Below are 15,747 nucleotides of genomic sequence, written 5' to 3'. Positions count from 1 at the left end.
ACAGGCGGAATGATTTTACATGAAGCGAGAGAGAGAGAACGGAAACTTTCACAGATACATGACAGAAAAGAAAGTGGCCCAAAGAAAATAGACGTAGATACTTACAAGTAATGAACAAGGACCCCAGCTTGCAGAGCATGAAAGTACCTTATAAATCAAGGAGTGCAGACCAGTCACCTCTTTTGCACTGGGTGGGGCGGGCTCAGCAGAGCAGCCTGAGGGTGTCGCCCTCTTTGGTGCCCATCAGCATCCAGGCTCTGCTGCTTGTATTCTCGTCGTTTCTCTTTCCACAGGGTCCCGTGTGATCATCATTGTATCAGGGGCCATGGGTACTATGGCCTATCCCCTCAAGGATGTTAGTGCTGAACTGGTAAGGGGGGTATGCATGGAGAAATATGCTGATCCACCAAGAGAAAGGACAGGCCTGGGGCCCCAGGGTACTGCCTGGATGAAGCAAACAGGAGGATGTCTATTCCAGCTGCAATTTGCATGACTTGCTGCTTTGTACACCTTGTCTATATGCTATGGTTTGGGTCTGTGTCCCCACCCAAATCTCAAGTCGAATTGTAATCCCCAGTGGTAGAGGTCAGGTCCAGGGAGAGGTGATTGGATCATGGGGTGAAGGTGTCATGAATGGTTTAGCACCATCTCCCTTTGGTACTGTATAGTGAGTGAGTTCTCGACATCAGATTGTTTAAAAGTGTATGACGCCTCCCCCACCACCTTCCTTCTGCTCCAGCCATGTAAGATGTGCCTGCTTCCCTTCACCTTCCACCATGATTTCAAGTTTCCTGAGGCCTCCCCAGAAGCTTCTATGCTTCCTGTACAGCCTGCAGAACCATGAGCCAATTAAATTTCTTCTCTTTATAAATTACCCAACCTCAGGTCTTTATAACAGTGCAATAATGGACTAATATACTGTACTTCCCATAATCAAAATGGGTTCACGGGAAACAGCAATGATCAGCATATAGCTTTCCCTTTTAGGCCTAAAGTGTACATCCTGACCCCTGGTTGTGCACTTGGGACCAGGAGCATGGCCTGTTTGAATGGCTCTTCCATGTCTATCCCATATCAGGAAGCTGTCTGCAAACTAGGGGTCTGTTTGCCCAGTTATAATTCCCCCTCCCTTGACATTGATATAGCTATTGATACAGCCTTAAGTGCCAATCAATTTGTAAATACACAAACACAGTGCAATGGCCAGTATAGTTTGCAGGACAGTTCTGTCATATGCTTCAGTCTTCCCACTCATTAAATGGGTGGTTATGAAGATTAAATGAGTTAATATGTGTAAAGCTTTGGACACAGTGCCTGGCATATAGGAAAGGCTCATTATATGTTAGATATGCTGGTGCTGCTGCTGGTGGAGAAGAAGGAAATGAAGAAGAAAAATAAGAAGGAAGACGGAGGAGAAAAGAAAGAGATGAAGAAGGAAAGAGAGGGAGAGAAGGAGGAGGAGAAAGAAGCAATGTGATGTACTTTTATTTTTTGAGACACGGTCTCATTGTCACCCAGGGTTTCACTACATCAATGCCAGGGTAGAGTGCAGTGGTGTGATCATGGCTTACTGCAGCCTTGACCTCCTAGGCTCTAGCAATCCTCCCACCTCAGCTGAAAAAATTTCTTTTTCAGATTGTTCATTGTTGGCATATAAACATGCTACTGATTTTTGTATGTTGATTTTGTATCCTGAAACTTTATTGAATTTATTTCTCAGTTTTAATAGTTTTCTTGTGGAATCTTTAGGTTTTTCCAAATATAAGGTCATATTATCTGTAAACAAAGATAATTTGGCTTATTTCTTTCCAATTTGGATGCCTATTATGTCTTCCTCTTGTCTGACTGCTCTAGCTAGGACTTCCAGTACTATGTTGAATAGCAGTGGTGACAGTAGGCATCCTTGTAATGCTACAGATCTTAGAGAAAAGAATTGCAGTTTTCCCCTATTCAATATAATACTAGCTATGGGTCTGTCATATATAGCTTTTTTGTGTTGAGGTATGTTCCTTCTACTCCCAGTTTTTTAAGGGTTTTTATCATGAAAAGACGTTTAATTTTATCAAATGCTTTTTCAGCATCAGTTGAAATGATCATATGATTTTTATCTTCTATTCTGTGATGTGATGTATCACATTGATTGATTTGCATATGTTGAACCATCCTTGAATCCCAGGGATAAATCCCACTTGGTCATGATGAATGATCTTTCTAATGTAATGGTGAATTCAGTTTGCTGGTATTTTGTTGAGGATTTTTGCATCAATATTCATCAGAGATATTGGCCTGTAGTTTTCTTTTTCTTCTCTTTCTTTCTTTCCCTCTTTCTTTCTTTCTTTTTTCTTTCTTTCTTTCTGTCTCTCTCTCTCTTTCTTTCTCTTTCTTTCTTTCTTTCTTTCCTTCTTTCTTTCTTCCTTTTTTCTTTCTTTCTGTCTCTCTCTCTCTTTCTTTCTTTCTTTCTTTCTTTCTTTCTTTCTTTTTTCTTTCTTTCTTTCTGTCTCTCTCTTTCTTTCTTTCTCTTTCTTTCTCTCTTTCTTTCTTTCTTTCTTTCTTTATGTGTCATTTTCTGGTTTTGGTAATGGTAATACTGACCTTATAGAATAAGTTTGAAAGTATTCCCTCCTTCTCTATTTTTCAGAATAGTTTGAGCAGGTTTGGTATTAGTTCTTCTTAAATGTTTGGTAGATTCAGCAGTGAAGCCACCTCCTGGGCTTTTCTTCATTGGAAGAGATGGGGTTTCACTGTGTTAGCCAGGATGGTCTTGATCTCCTGACCTCGTGATCCACCACCTTGGCCTCCCAAAGTGCTGGGATTACAGGCATGAGCCACCATGCCTGGCCATATATACTATCTCTTGAAAAGTTGTTGGAGTTATAATTTTGAATTGGTTCACTGTTTAGTTTTTCTACTAAGGATAAGAGCAGTTTATACAACACAGTCACAGTGTTATAATACTCTGTGTTTTTCTGTGTATTTACTATTCCCAGTGGGTTTTGTACCTTCATGTGATTATTTATTGCTCATGAATGTCCTTTTCCTTCTGATTGAAGTGTTCCCTTTGGCATTTCTTGTGGGACAGGTCTGGTATTGATGAAATCCTTCAGCTTTTGTTTGTCTGGGAAAGTCTTTATTTCTCCTTCATGTTTGAAGTATATTTTCACTGAATACACCATTCTAGGGTAAAAGTTTTCTTTTTCCCTTCAGTACTTTAAATGTGTCATGCCACCCTCTCCTGGTTTCCACTGAAGAGTCAAGATGCCAGACGTATTGGAGCTCCATTGTATGCTGTTTGTTTCTTTTCTCTTTCTACTTTTAGGATCCTTTCTTTATCTTTGACGTTTGGGAATTTGATTAATTGTCTTTCTTTTTTTTTTTTTTGAGACGGAGTCTCGCTCTGTTGCCCAGGCTGGAGCGCAGTGGCACGATTTTGGCTCACTGCAAGCTCTGCCTCCTGGGTTCATGCCATTCTCCTGCCTCAGCATCCCGAGTAGCTGGGACTACAGGCGCCTGCCCCCACACCCAGCTAATTTTTTGTATTTTTAGTAGAGATGGGGTTTCACGGTGTTAACCAGGATGGTCTTAATCTCCTGACCTTGTGATCCACCCGTCTTGGCCTCCCAAAGTGCTGGGATTACAGGCGTGAGCCACCGCGCCCAGCCTGATTAATTATCTTGAGGTAGCCTTCTTTGGGTTAAATCTTCTTGGTGTTCTATAACCTTCTTGTACTTGAACGTAGATATCTTTTTCTAGGTTTGGGAAGTTCTTGTCATTATTCCTTTGAATAAACTTTCTACCCCTATCTCTTTCTCTAACTCCTCTTTAAGGCCAATAACACTTAGATTTGGTGGCAAAGCCAGCCAGGCCTCTGGCCTTCTTTTCAGGGCAGTGAGATTCCCCCAGGTCCCAGGTGGGTCCAGAAGTGACATCCAGCAGTCAGGGACTAGAACCAAAAACTTCAGAAGTCTACTGATTGTTCTACTGTACTGTGGCTGAGCTGGCATTCAAATGACAAGACACAGTCCTTCCCACTCTTCTTTCCTTTTTCTAAAGGCAGAGGAGCTTCAGCCCATAGCCACTGCCAATTCTAGGCCACAAGGAGTACTGCCAGGCTATTGCCAATGTTCCCTTAAGACCCAAGGGCTCTTAAGTCATCTTGTGGTGAATTCTGCCTGGCCTAGAACTCACCTTTCAGAGCAATGGGCTCCCCTCTAGCCCAGGGAGGGTCTAGAAATGCTGTCCAAGAGTCAGTTCCTGGAATCAGGGACCCCAAGAACCCACCTGGTGTTCTACCCAACTGTGGCCTTGCTGGTACTGAATGTGCTAGACAAAGTCCTCTTTACTTTTCCTTCTGCTTTTCTCAAGAAGAAGGAGTTTTGCCCCATTGCCACCACAGCTGGTAATGTGCTGAGGCTTACCTGAAGCCAGCAAATCTCAGAGGCTCACCCAAGAACCTGGATGTGATTCCTGGGTACCACTGTTGGTTATTCAGGGCCCGAGGGCTTTTCAGTTACAGGTGATAAATGCTGCCAGGACCGGATCCTTTCCTTCAAGGCAGCAGTTTCCCTTCTGGCCCAAGGTGTGTCTAGAAATGTCATCTAGGGGCTAGGGCCTGGAACAAGGGCCTCATGGCTCTGACCCACAACCTATCCTGCTGTGATTGAGCTGGTATCCAAGATGCAAGACAAAGTCCTGCCCACACTTCCCTCTCCTCTTCTCAAGTGGAAGGAAGGGGTTTCTTTTGGAGCCGTGAGCCATATAGCCTGGGGTTAGGGGAGTGGTGATGCCAGCCCTCCCTTGGATGCCCCAGCTGGAATCTCAGGAGGTCATGTGCCCCTGCCCCAGTCCACTGTCTCTGGTCCTAGTTCAGCACTGGGACTCACCTAAGAGTTGCAGTCCTTATGGCCTAGATTGCCGTTCAAGTTTACTTGGAGACACAGGGCACTTCAGCTGTCGGTGGTGAGGTCTGCAGGAAGTCAGTCTGGGGCTGCTAAGATTGGCGGTTTCCCTCTGGCTAGGGCTGGTTTAAATGCTCCCTCCGTGGGCAGGTATAAGCTGAGTTTGGTCCCATTTCCTTTTCTGTTCTAACAGGCAGGATTCCTTGTGATGCTGGCTGCTTGGGTGAATGGGGGATTTCCCTGGCATTTCCATTTGGGAAACTATAGGTAGTTCTCACCATGCTTTATGAGTCATTCCTGATCATTGAAATAGCTACCGATGGGCTGTAAATCACATGCAATGGCTGAACAACACACAGCACCATAGAGCAAGGGCAAATCTTTTATGTGCCCAGCAGCTCATAAACCCAATCAGATTTTACTTGTTTCAGTTACTTTGGATCCCATAATTAATCTGGTCCTTCATTGAGAAATAGTTCCAAGTTTTCGTCCTAGAGCAGGAATACTTGTGGGAAGGGGAGGAAGGAGCCTCTGGCAGTAGAAAGTTTTACTGTATAACAGAGAAGCAAGAAACTGCTTTATTCCAGTACGCCTCTGAGAAAGAGCTCTGAGCCTGAACCTTTTGTCGCAGGGTTACCATTGCACTCAGAAACTTTTGTATTTCTTTGTGCCTGGAAAAGGCCTTAGCTATCTTTAATTCCCAATAAACTGTTGACGCTCAGTAAATGTGAAATAAATGCACATATGGTAGAGCTGAAAGAGGATCTTTAAGGAACTCTATCTTATCCCCTTAGCTTCTAGATAAAGAACACAAGCCCCTAAATTGGTTACCTGACTGCAGAGCAACTTGATGATGACAACTGGGCCTTGGGACTTTCTTTCCTTTTCCCCCTTTCCCAGGTAGACTATAGGACCTCCTAGAGTCCCGGATAGAGGAATGTCACTCCAGAGGATGGGTCAGGATGGCCAAGTCTCCTGAGTGCCTTTGGTGGCCCAGTCCTTGCATGGAAAAGCAGGAAGAGAGTTGAGCCAGACTCTATACTGTGGTAGTTGGTAGCAGGGAAGCAGGTGTCTGTAGAAAGTTAAGCTGTAGGGTTTGCAGCAACATTCACAGTATCCTGTGTGTCCACGGGCCATTTCTCAACAAATGAGGGCATTGTAGCTCTCTGATGCTCCCAAAGAGAACATGCAGTCTTACTTGGGCCTCCATTTCTTCATCTGTGATGGAGAGGACAATGTCTGTCATTCATGGGGGCTCTTATGGATGTATGGCACTGTGATTAGTGGCTGGCACAGAGCAAGCATTTGGTAAATATTAGCTGTGTATCTGATGATTTGTAATGGAACAACTCGGTCAGCATATACCAGGATGGTGGAAACAGGCAGTCCTCCAAAGGATTGAGTTGGGAGAAATTCTCTTTGTGAAGGGCACTTGGAGGATGTTCCATATTTAACCGCTTGCAAATAGACTAGACGATCTCTCTCGGTGCCTCTAGGCCTCTCTGTTTATTACAATCAGTAAAATGTTTTAAAGAAAAAGAGAGCTTATGTTGCCCAGGGCTTTTTTTTCCCCTATATTTTAGTCAGTTGCAGTGGCAAATAAATGAGATGGTCTGTTCTCTAGTGTTAGAGATATTTTGCAGGCTAAAATATTTCCAACTTCTGATTTTCTAAAAAAAAAAAAAAAGAAAGAAAAAGAAAAGGAAGAAAAAAACTCAAAAAACCTTTCTCTCAGTTTATATCCTCCTCCTTGGTAAAGCTAAATTTTAAATCAGAGTTAGATCATCAATGTTCACTCAGAGGATTGTAGCAGAGTCATTAAATCTTATTACAAAGCGAAGTGCAGAAAGTAATTGCACATATTTGTAAGTAGCTTAGAATTGATTAAAAATGCATAAGGAAAAGCTGCAAAATTCTCTGTAGGCCCAAGGATGCTACCCCCTCAGGGAGACCTTACAGCTGCTCATTCTCTGAGTAACCTTCTTCGTTTCCCTGTGAACGGGCAGAAAGGCGGCCAACCTGGCACTCCAGCCTTTCTGAGCAGAGCGTGTGGCAGCCCAGACAGGTTGCTATGGTTCAGCAAGCCCAGGAGGAGTGGAATTCATATTTCTTTTGGGATGCATTAAGGAAAGCTCATCATCTTGAACTGACGGAATCTTACCCAGCTCAATGTTCTTACCTCAGAGGCTGCATTTTTGCAAGGTAGCATTTGCTACAAGGGTGGGCTGGAAGGTGAGAAATGGAGACAAGCTATTGGGGTGTTTCTGGAAGGAGATTTTCATCATATGCAAGTTGCAAGCATAGCAGGTTAGCTGACGTCTTTAGTGGGATTTCAGCATATTTCCAAGGAAATCCACTGGTGTTTACCTCTCCCATTTATGATCTCTTGGAAGTCACTTCCTGCAATAATCAATCAATCACTGTGACTGGAACATCAAGGTGAGAAATTACTTCATTTAACTTAACATGTAATGAGCACTTATTATGAGCCAGCTTTAGTTGTGAAGAACTAGCTCCTACCAGAAAGGAGTTCACATTATGAGAGAGAGAGAGAGAGAATACAGGCACACCTCATTTAACTGTGCTTCACTTTATTGCACTTTGCAATTATGCTTTTTATAAATTGAAGGTTTGTGGCAACCTGGCATACAGCAAGTCTATAGGTACCATGCTTCCAACAGCATGTGCTCACTTTTTGTCTCTGCATCATATCTTGGTATTTTTTGGTAATATATCAAACGTTATTATTATAATATATGTTATGGTGATCTGTGATCAGTGATCTTTAATGTTATTGTTGTCATTGTTTTGGGGCACCACCTACTGCACCCACAGAAGATGGCAAACTTAATCTATACATGTGATGTGTGTTCCGACTGCTCCACCTACCAGCCATTCCCCTGTCTCCTTCCCCTTGGGCTTCCCTATTCCTTGCAACACAGTGATATTGAAATTAAGCCAATTAATAACCCTACAATTGCCTCTAAGTGTTCAAGTGAAAGCATCTCAGGTCTCTCATTTTATTTATTTTATTTTATTTATTTTTTTGAGACAGAGTCTCACTCTATCGCCCTGGCTGGAGTGCAGTGGGGCAATCTCGGTTCACTGTGAGCTCCACCTCCTGGGTTCACGCCATTCTCCTGCCTCAGCCTACCGAATAGCTGGGACTACAGGTGCCCACCACCATGCCTGGCTAATTTTTTTGTGCCTGCGTGTTTTTAGTAGAGAGGAGGTTTCACCATGTTAGCCAGGGTGGTCTCGATCTCCTGACCTCGTGATCCACCTTCCTCGGCCTCCCAAAGTGCTGGGATTATAGGTGTGAGCCACCATGCCTGGCCAGGTCTCTCATTTTAAATAAAAAGCTAGACATGTTTAAGGTTAGAGAGGAAGGCATGTTAAAAGCCAAGACAGGCTGAAAGCTAGGTCTCTTGCACCAAATAGCTAAATGGTGAATGTAAAGGAAACATTCTTAAAGGAAATTAAAAGTGCTACTCCAGTGAACATAAAGTGATAAGAAAGCAAAAGAGCATCATTGATGATATGGGGAAATTGTTAGTGGTTTAGATAGAAGATCAAACCAGCCACAAGATTCCCTTAAGTCAAAGCCTAATCCAGGGCAAGGCCCTAACTTCTTCAGTTTTATGAAGGCTGAGAGAGGTAAGGAAGCTGCAGAAGAAAAGCTAGAAGCTAGCAGGGGTCAGTTCATGAGGTTTAAGGAAAGAAGCTACGTGTATAACATAAAAGTGCAAAGTGAAGCAGCAAGTACCGATGGACAAACTGCAGCAAGTTATACAGAAGATTTAACTAAGATCATTGATGAAGGTGGCTACACCAAACAACAGATTTTTCAATGTAGATGAAATGGACTTTTATTGGAAGAAGAGGCTGTCTAGGATTTTCACAGCTAGAGAGGAAAAGTCTGTGGCTGGTTTTGAATCTTCAAAAGACAGGCTGATTCTTCTGTTATAGGCTAGCAAGAAAGGCAGCTGGTGACTTTTAGTGGACGTCAATGCTCATTGACCATTCTGAAAATCCTAGGGCCCTTAAGAATTATATGAAATGGACTGCCTATCCTCTAAAAAATGGAACTGCAAAGCCTGGATTATAGCACAAGTGTTTATAGCATGATTTACTGAATATTTTATGCCCACTGTCAAGACCTACTGCTTAGAATAATATATTCCTTTCAAAATATTACTGTTCACTGACAATGCATCTGGTCATCCAAAATCTCAGATGGAGATGCACAAGAAGATAAGTGTTGTTTTCTTTTTTCTTTCTTTTTTTTTTTTTTAGACAGAGTCTCACTCTGTTACCCAGGCTGGAGTGCAGTGGTGCAATCTCGGTTCACTGCAAGCTCCACCTCCTGAGTTCAAGCAATTCTCCTGCCTCAGCCTTCCAAATAGCTGGGACTACAGGTGTGTGCCATGACGCCCAGCTAATTTTTGTATTTTTACTAGAGACGGGGTTTTATCATGTTGGCCAGGATAGTCTCGATCTCCTGAACTCATGATCCACCCACCTTGGCCTCCCAAAGTGCTGGGATTACAGGTGTGAGCCACCGCACCTGGCCTATAAATGTTGTTTTCATGTCTGCTAAGACAACATCGTTTCTGGAGCCCATGGATCAAGGAGTAATTTTGACTTTCAAGTCTTATTATTTAACAAATATATCTTATAAGGCAATAGTTGTAAAAGTTATTTATCTGATGAATCTGGGCAAAGTCAGTTGAAAACCTTCTGGAAATTATTCAACTTTCTAGGTGCCATTAAGAACACCTGTGATTCATGGGAGGAAATCAAAATATCAACATTAACAGGAGTTTGGAAGAAGTTGATTCCAACCCTTATAGATGACTTTGAGGGGTTCTAGACTTGAGTGCAGGAGATAACTAAAGTCATGGTAGAAATAGTAAGAAAATTAGAATTAGAAGTGAAGCCTAAAGATGAGACTGAATTGCTGCACCATGATGATAAAACTTGAACCAGTTGCTTTTTATGAATGAGCAAACAAAGTGGTTTCTTGAAATGGAATCTACACCTGGTGAAGATGCTGTGACTATTTTTGAAATGACAACAAAAGATTTCTAATATGACATAAGCTTAGTTGACAAAGCAGTGGCAGGGTATGAGAGAATGGACTCCAAATTTGAAAGTTCTATTGTGGGTCAAATGTTATCAGACAGCATCGCATGGATCAGAGAAATCTTTTGTGGAAGGAAGAGTCAATCGTTGAAGCAAACTTCATTGTTTTCTTACTTTAAGAAATTGTCACCTCTAGTCCAACCTTCAGTGACCACCAACCTGATCAGTCAGCAGCCATCCACGTCGAGACAGGACCCTCCCCCAGGAAAAATATTAGGACTCACAGAAGGGTCAGATGATTGTTTGCATTTTTTAGCATTTTAATAAAACATTTTAAAATTAAGGTATGCACATCATTCTTTTCACCACAAGGCTATTGCACACTTAAGAGACTACAGTATAGTGTGAACATAACTTTTATATGCACTGGGAAGCAAGAAAAATTGTGTGCCTCCCTTTATTAAGGTGTTCACTTTATTGTGGTGGTCTGAAATGAAACCCCAAATGTGTCCAAGGTATTCCTGTAGTGATAGATGCTACAATGGATGTGTTTGCATGGTACTGCGGAAGCACAGAGGAGTTTTATTAGTTAGCTTATTAGGCTACTCTGTGGTAACAAGAAAAACCCCAGTCCTCAGTGGCTTTGAACATAAACCTACATTCCTTCCTCCCTCCCTTCTTCCCTCCCTCCCTCCTTTCCTTCCTTCCTTCCTTCCTTCCTTCCTTCCTTCCTTCCTTCCTTCCTTCTTTTATTCCTTCTCTTTTTCTCTCTTCCCCCGCAAACATTTATTGAGCACCTACTACGAGCCAGACATTGTACTGGGTGCTGGAAATACAACAGGTAACAGCCCCTGTTTCCAAGGAATTAATGATCTGTACTCTAGATCTTCCCTTTTGAATACATCCTCAAGGGAAGAATATTTGAACTATCTTTTCTTCCTTTTTTATTTTTTTAAATACATGTGTTATTGAAATGTACATCACTAACCCTACAAATCCTAAACTAAACACACTTCTGTGAACAGCACCAAGATGTAAATAAAATATTTCACACTCCCAAAACCCCAATTTGTGCCCTCTCCCAATCATTAATCCCCAAAGCAGTACTATACACTATTTTTAAAAAGTGTTTTACCTTTATAAAAAAAGCATACCTTTTACGAAAGAGGATTACAATGAAATACCCATAAAAATGGCTTCTTCTGCCCAACCTTGTTTGTGAGATTCATCTGTGTTATGATAGAAGTAGTTTCTTTTTATTGCTGTGTAATATTTCATTGCATAGATACACCCCAAGATACTTACAGTCTACTGTTGATGGACAATTGAGTTGTTTCTTATTTTGACTATTAGACACAGTTCTGGTATAAAGATCTTAGATGTGAAATTTCTAGATTAGGGATAAGCATATGTTTAGCTTTATTAGAAATTGCCAGTTACACAAGGGAGTTTTACCAGTTCAAATTCTATCCAGGAGGTTGTCAGAGTTCCAGTTGTTCCATGGCCTTCTCAACATTTAGGAATGTCGTTTTTTTTATTTTAGTTATTCATGTAGGTATCTCATTGTGGTTTTTGCTTGCATTTCTCTGATGGATAATAAAGTTGATGATCTCATTTTCTTATTGACCACTTGTACCCGTGATTGTGAGTGACCTCTCCTGCCTGTTTTTCTATTAACTTGTTGGTCTTTTTTCTTATTAATTGGCAAATGTATTTTCTTGCTTATAAGTTCTACTGCAGGCCCAATAGCTCTCCAGGGTAGCTCCCTTGCACATGGAGACTCAGGGATCTAAGTTACCTGCATCTTATGGTTACTCTAATGAAATCACATGGCTTCCAAGTCAGTAGGTCCAGGGAAGAAACAGCTGGAAGGTCTTGTACTAGCTGTTAATTGTGTTGGCCTGGCAGTTACTCACATCACTTCTGCTCCTAACTGAATGGGCAGAAGTAGCCAGATGTCCCTACTTAAAGGGAGGGGATTGGAAAGTGTGGAGGAGCAGGTGAATAGTCAGTGACTGGTAAATGTCTCATCATAGGAGGAATTACCCATCTCTGCTTGAGGAGATAAAGAAGGTAAGAAAAGTGACAAATTAGCAGGACACATGCTGGTTTAGCTGAGTCTGGAAAAATGGGTATGCGTTGCTGAAAAAAACAGAATGGCACAAGGACAGAAAAGAAGAGGAGGTGACATTCCAGGGATAGAAGCCTTAAAATCTGGGCAAGCAGAATGAATTCACAGCTTTTAAATTAGTCAAAGGAAATCTGACAGAGGTGTTTGTCTCGTGCTGGGTCTTGAGAGAGATGCAGGAATCTCTGGCATTAGCCAGTATTTATTTCACAATATCCAAAGTTCTCATTTCTGTAAACATATGAAAATTAAGAAAAAGACTGCTCCATATGGAGAGATTGTGAGACTTTTTCTTGAAATGCAAAATATCCAGTATTGTGTAACAACGCAATACTCTTGGGTCCAAGGCTACCAGTAGTTGTGGTTGTGATATTTGTAGCCAAATTGGAATGTTGCACTAAAAGCCATACTTGGGGGCATTCAGGTACATTTACTCATTTCTTAAAATCAGTATACAGTCAAATGTACAGTTACAACATGTTGATAAATGTCTGTTATTTCTATCAGAACATAAATTATCTGGGGGCAAGAACCAAATCCTACTGTCTTGTAAATTCCTGAGTTAGTCAAGCACTGTACTTTGAACAAAGTGATACCCAAGAAAATGTCATTGAATGGAATTTTCTTATTTTAGTTGAATCTTTTGAATAATTAACTAAATGAAATTCTTCTTTGGGCAGTTGATTCCTTCAGAAAGTGGCTTCCAGCTTAGAATGAGAGGTGGAACGTATGTGTTTTTATCTCTTCCTCTGAAGATGTTATTATAAGGAAAGTAAGAGAATAAAAAATGTATTCTCTTTCAACCAGAAAGAGAATCGGAGGAGACCTGCCAATGAATGACAGCTTTCTAGGCATTTTCTAAAGACAAAACTGTGTAGAGTGATGGTGAATGATGAATCATGGAAAGGAAGACCCTCAACTCTGCAGCTGCCTGTGTGCTCAGTAGAATCCCATGGAGGCCCTGAATTCAGAACACTTTTGAAGGTAGGCGTGTGATGTAAGAGGATTAACCAAGAATAAACAGACAACCTATCAAATGGGAGAAAATATTTCCAAACTATGCATCCAACAAAAGTCCAATATCCAGAATCTATAAGGAACTCACGCATGTCAACAAGCAGAAAACAAACAATCCCATTTTGGAATGGGCAAAGGACATGAACAGACACTTCTCAAAAGAAGACACAACGTGGGCAAGAATCATGTGAAAAAATGCTCAGTATCACTAATCATTAGGGAGATGCAAATAAAAACCACAATGAGAACCATCTCACACCAGTCAGAATGGCTCTCATTTAAAAAAATAAAAAATAACAGATGCTGGCAAGGTTGCAGAGTAAAGGGACTTATACATTGCTGGTGGGAATGTAAATTAGTTCAGCCTCTGTGGAAAGCTGTCTGGAGATTTCTTAAAGAACTTAAAACAGAACTACTATTCAACCCAGCAATTCTATTATTGGATACATACCCAAACGAATATAAATTGTTTTCCCACAAAGACACATGAATGCATATGTTTATAAAAGCACTATTTACAAGAGCAAAGGCATAACATCAATCTAGATGCCCATCAATGGTGGACTGGATAAAGAAAATGTGGTATCTATATACCACTGAATACTACACAGCTATAAAAAAATGAGATCATGTCCTTTGTTGCAACATGAATGGAGCTGGAGGCATAAACCTAAGTGAATTAACACAGAAACAGTAAACCAAATGCTGCATGTTCTTACTTATAAGTGGGAGCTAAATATTGAATATACATGGACACAAAGAAGGGAACAATAGACACTGGCGCTTATTTGAGGGTGGAGGGTGAGGAAAAGTAAGAATTGAAAAACTGTTGGGTACTATGTTGATTACTTGGGTGACAATTTATCTCTACACCAAATCCCTGCAACAAGCAATTGAGCCATGTAACAAATCTGCGCCATGTGCCCCTTGAACCTAAAAGTTGGAAAGAAAGAAAAAAGGGTTGAGCCATGACAAAATCTTTCCTACCCTATGAGCACAGTACAGCCAATAAGCAGATATTTACCCTCAGGCAAAAAAGCAAAGGTTTCTCCACTAAACAAATCAAGTTGTCTGTGGAGTGGCAGAATAGCTAATGAGTACTGGTGTCCCCAGGCTCTGAATTCTGGGGCCCTAGGGGTTCAGCTGATTTCTATCCTGTTCATGCTGGAGTGAAACCTTCCCAGAAAGTGCCTCATTTACAGACACAAAGCTCACAGCCTTGCAATTGCCGTATTTTAAAATAGAAATGGACAATTGGGTAACAGGCATTTGAGGAGAGTCTGCAATGTAAAGAAAAAAGACCAAGGTAAACAAGCAGAAGAAAATGACCCAGGAGGAAGCAAATAATTCAGGGAATAAAAATGTACTTTAAAAAATCCTAATTGATGTCCTCAGAGAGATTTGAGAAGACATAAAATTGATAATACATAAATAAGATGTTAAAGACTATCAGAGAACAAGAAAGATCTCTTGGAAAGAAAAAAAAAGATATGCAAACTACAAAATTCAACAGAAGGTTTAACAATGAAAGTTGGGGGAATTTCTTATCAAGTGGGACAACAAAACTGAACAAAAAGGAATAGAAACTTATGCAAGAAACTGAGAGATAATAAAAGTCTATTTACAAGGCCAACATACAGTTAACAGAAATTCCAGAAAGTGAGACCAAAGCAAACACAAGGGAACCAGTTTTTGAAGGAATATTAGAAGGTTATTTTCTACGGCTGAAGAAGGAACATATCCTTGAACTGAAATGGCCCTTTGATCCTGGCATCATGCATGAGAAAGACCACATTGAGACACATCGTTACAAAGGTTCAGAATACATCAATTAATAAAATATTCAGAAAGCCTCTGTAGAGTAAGAACTGTTCATTTACAAAGGATAAGAGTCAAGCTGGCTGAAAAATTCTAACCAGCGATACTTAATGTTACAAGACTGAGAGGGATGTCTTCCAAGTTCTGAGGCAAATGATTTTCAGCTTGGAATTGTATATGCAACAAAATTACCAACTAGCTGTGAAGACAGATTATGCAAGAACCCAGAGGTTTTATTTCCTTGGCAACCTTTGTGACAAAGCTATTTAAAGACATGCTCCAGCAAAACAAGGGAGTGAACCAAGAAAGGAGGACTTAAAGTCCAGTAAGAGTATCAGAGGTTTTTGAACCAGAGCAAATCCATCTTGAGTAAGGGCTGGGTAAAATAAGGCTGAGACCTATTGGGCTGCATTCCCAGATGGTTAGGGCATTCTATGTCACAGGATGAGACAAGAGGTGGGCACAAGATACAGATCATAAAGATCTTGCTGATAAAACAGGATGCAGTAAAGAAGCTGGCTAAAACCCACCAAAACCAAGATGGCCACGAGAGTGACCTCTGGTTGTCCTCACTGCTACACTCCCACCAGCACCATGACAATTTACAAATGCCATGGCAATGTCAGAAAGTTACCTTATATGGTCTAAAAAGGGGGCATGAATAATCTACCTCTTTTTCAGCACATAACCAAGAAATAACCACAAAAATGGGCAGCCCTTGGGGCTGCTCTATGGAGTAGCCATTCTTTATTCCTTTACTTTCTTAATAATCTTGCTTTCACTTTACTCTAGGGACTCACCCTG

Source organism: Pan paniscus, chromosome 22, assembly GCF_029289425.2.
Source record: "Pan paniscus chromosome 22, NHGRI_mPanPan1-v2.0_pri, whole genome shotgun sequence".
In the NCBI taxonomy this organism is placed as follows: domain Eukaryota; kingdom Metazoa; phylum Chordata; class Mammalia; order Primates; family Hominidae; genus Pan; species Pan paniscus.
Note: the sequence above shows the minus strand (reverse complement) of the source record.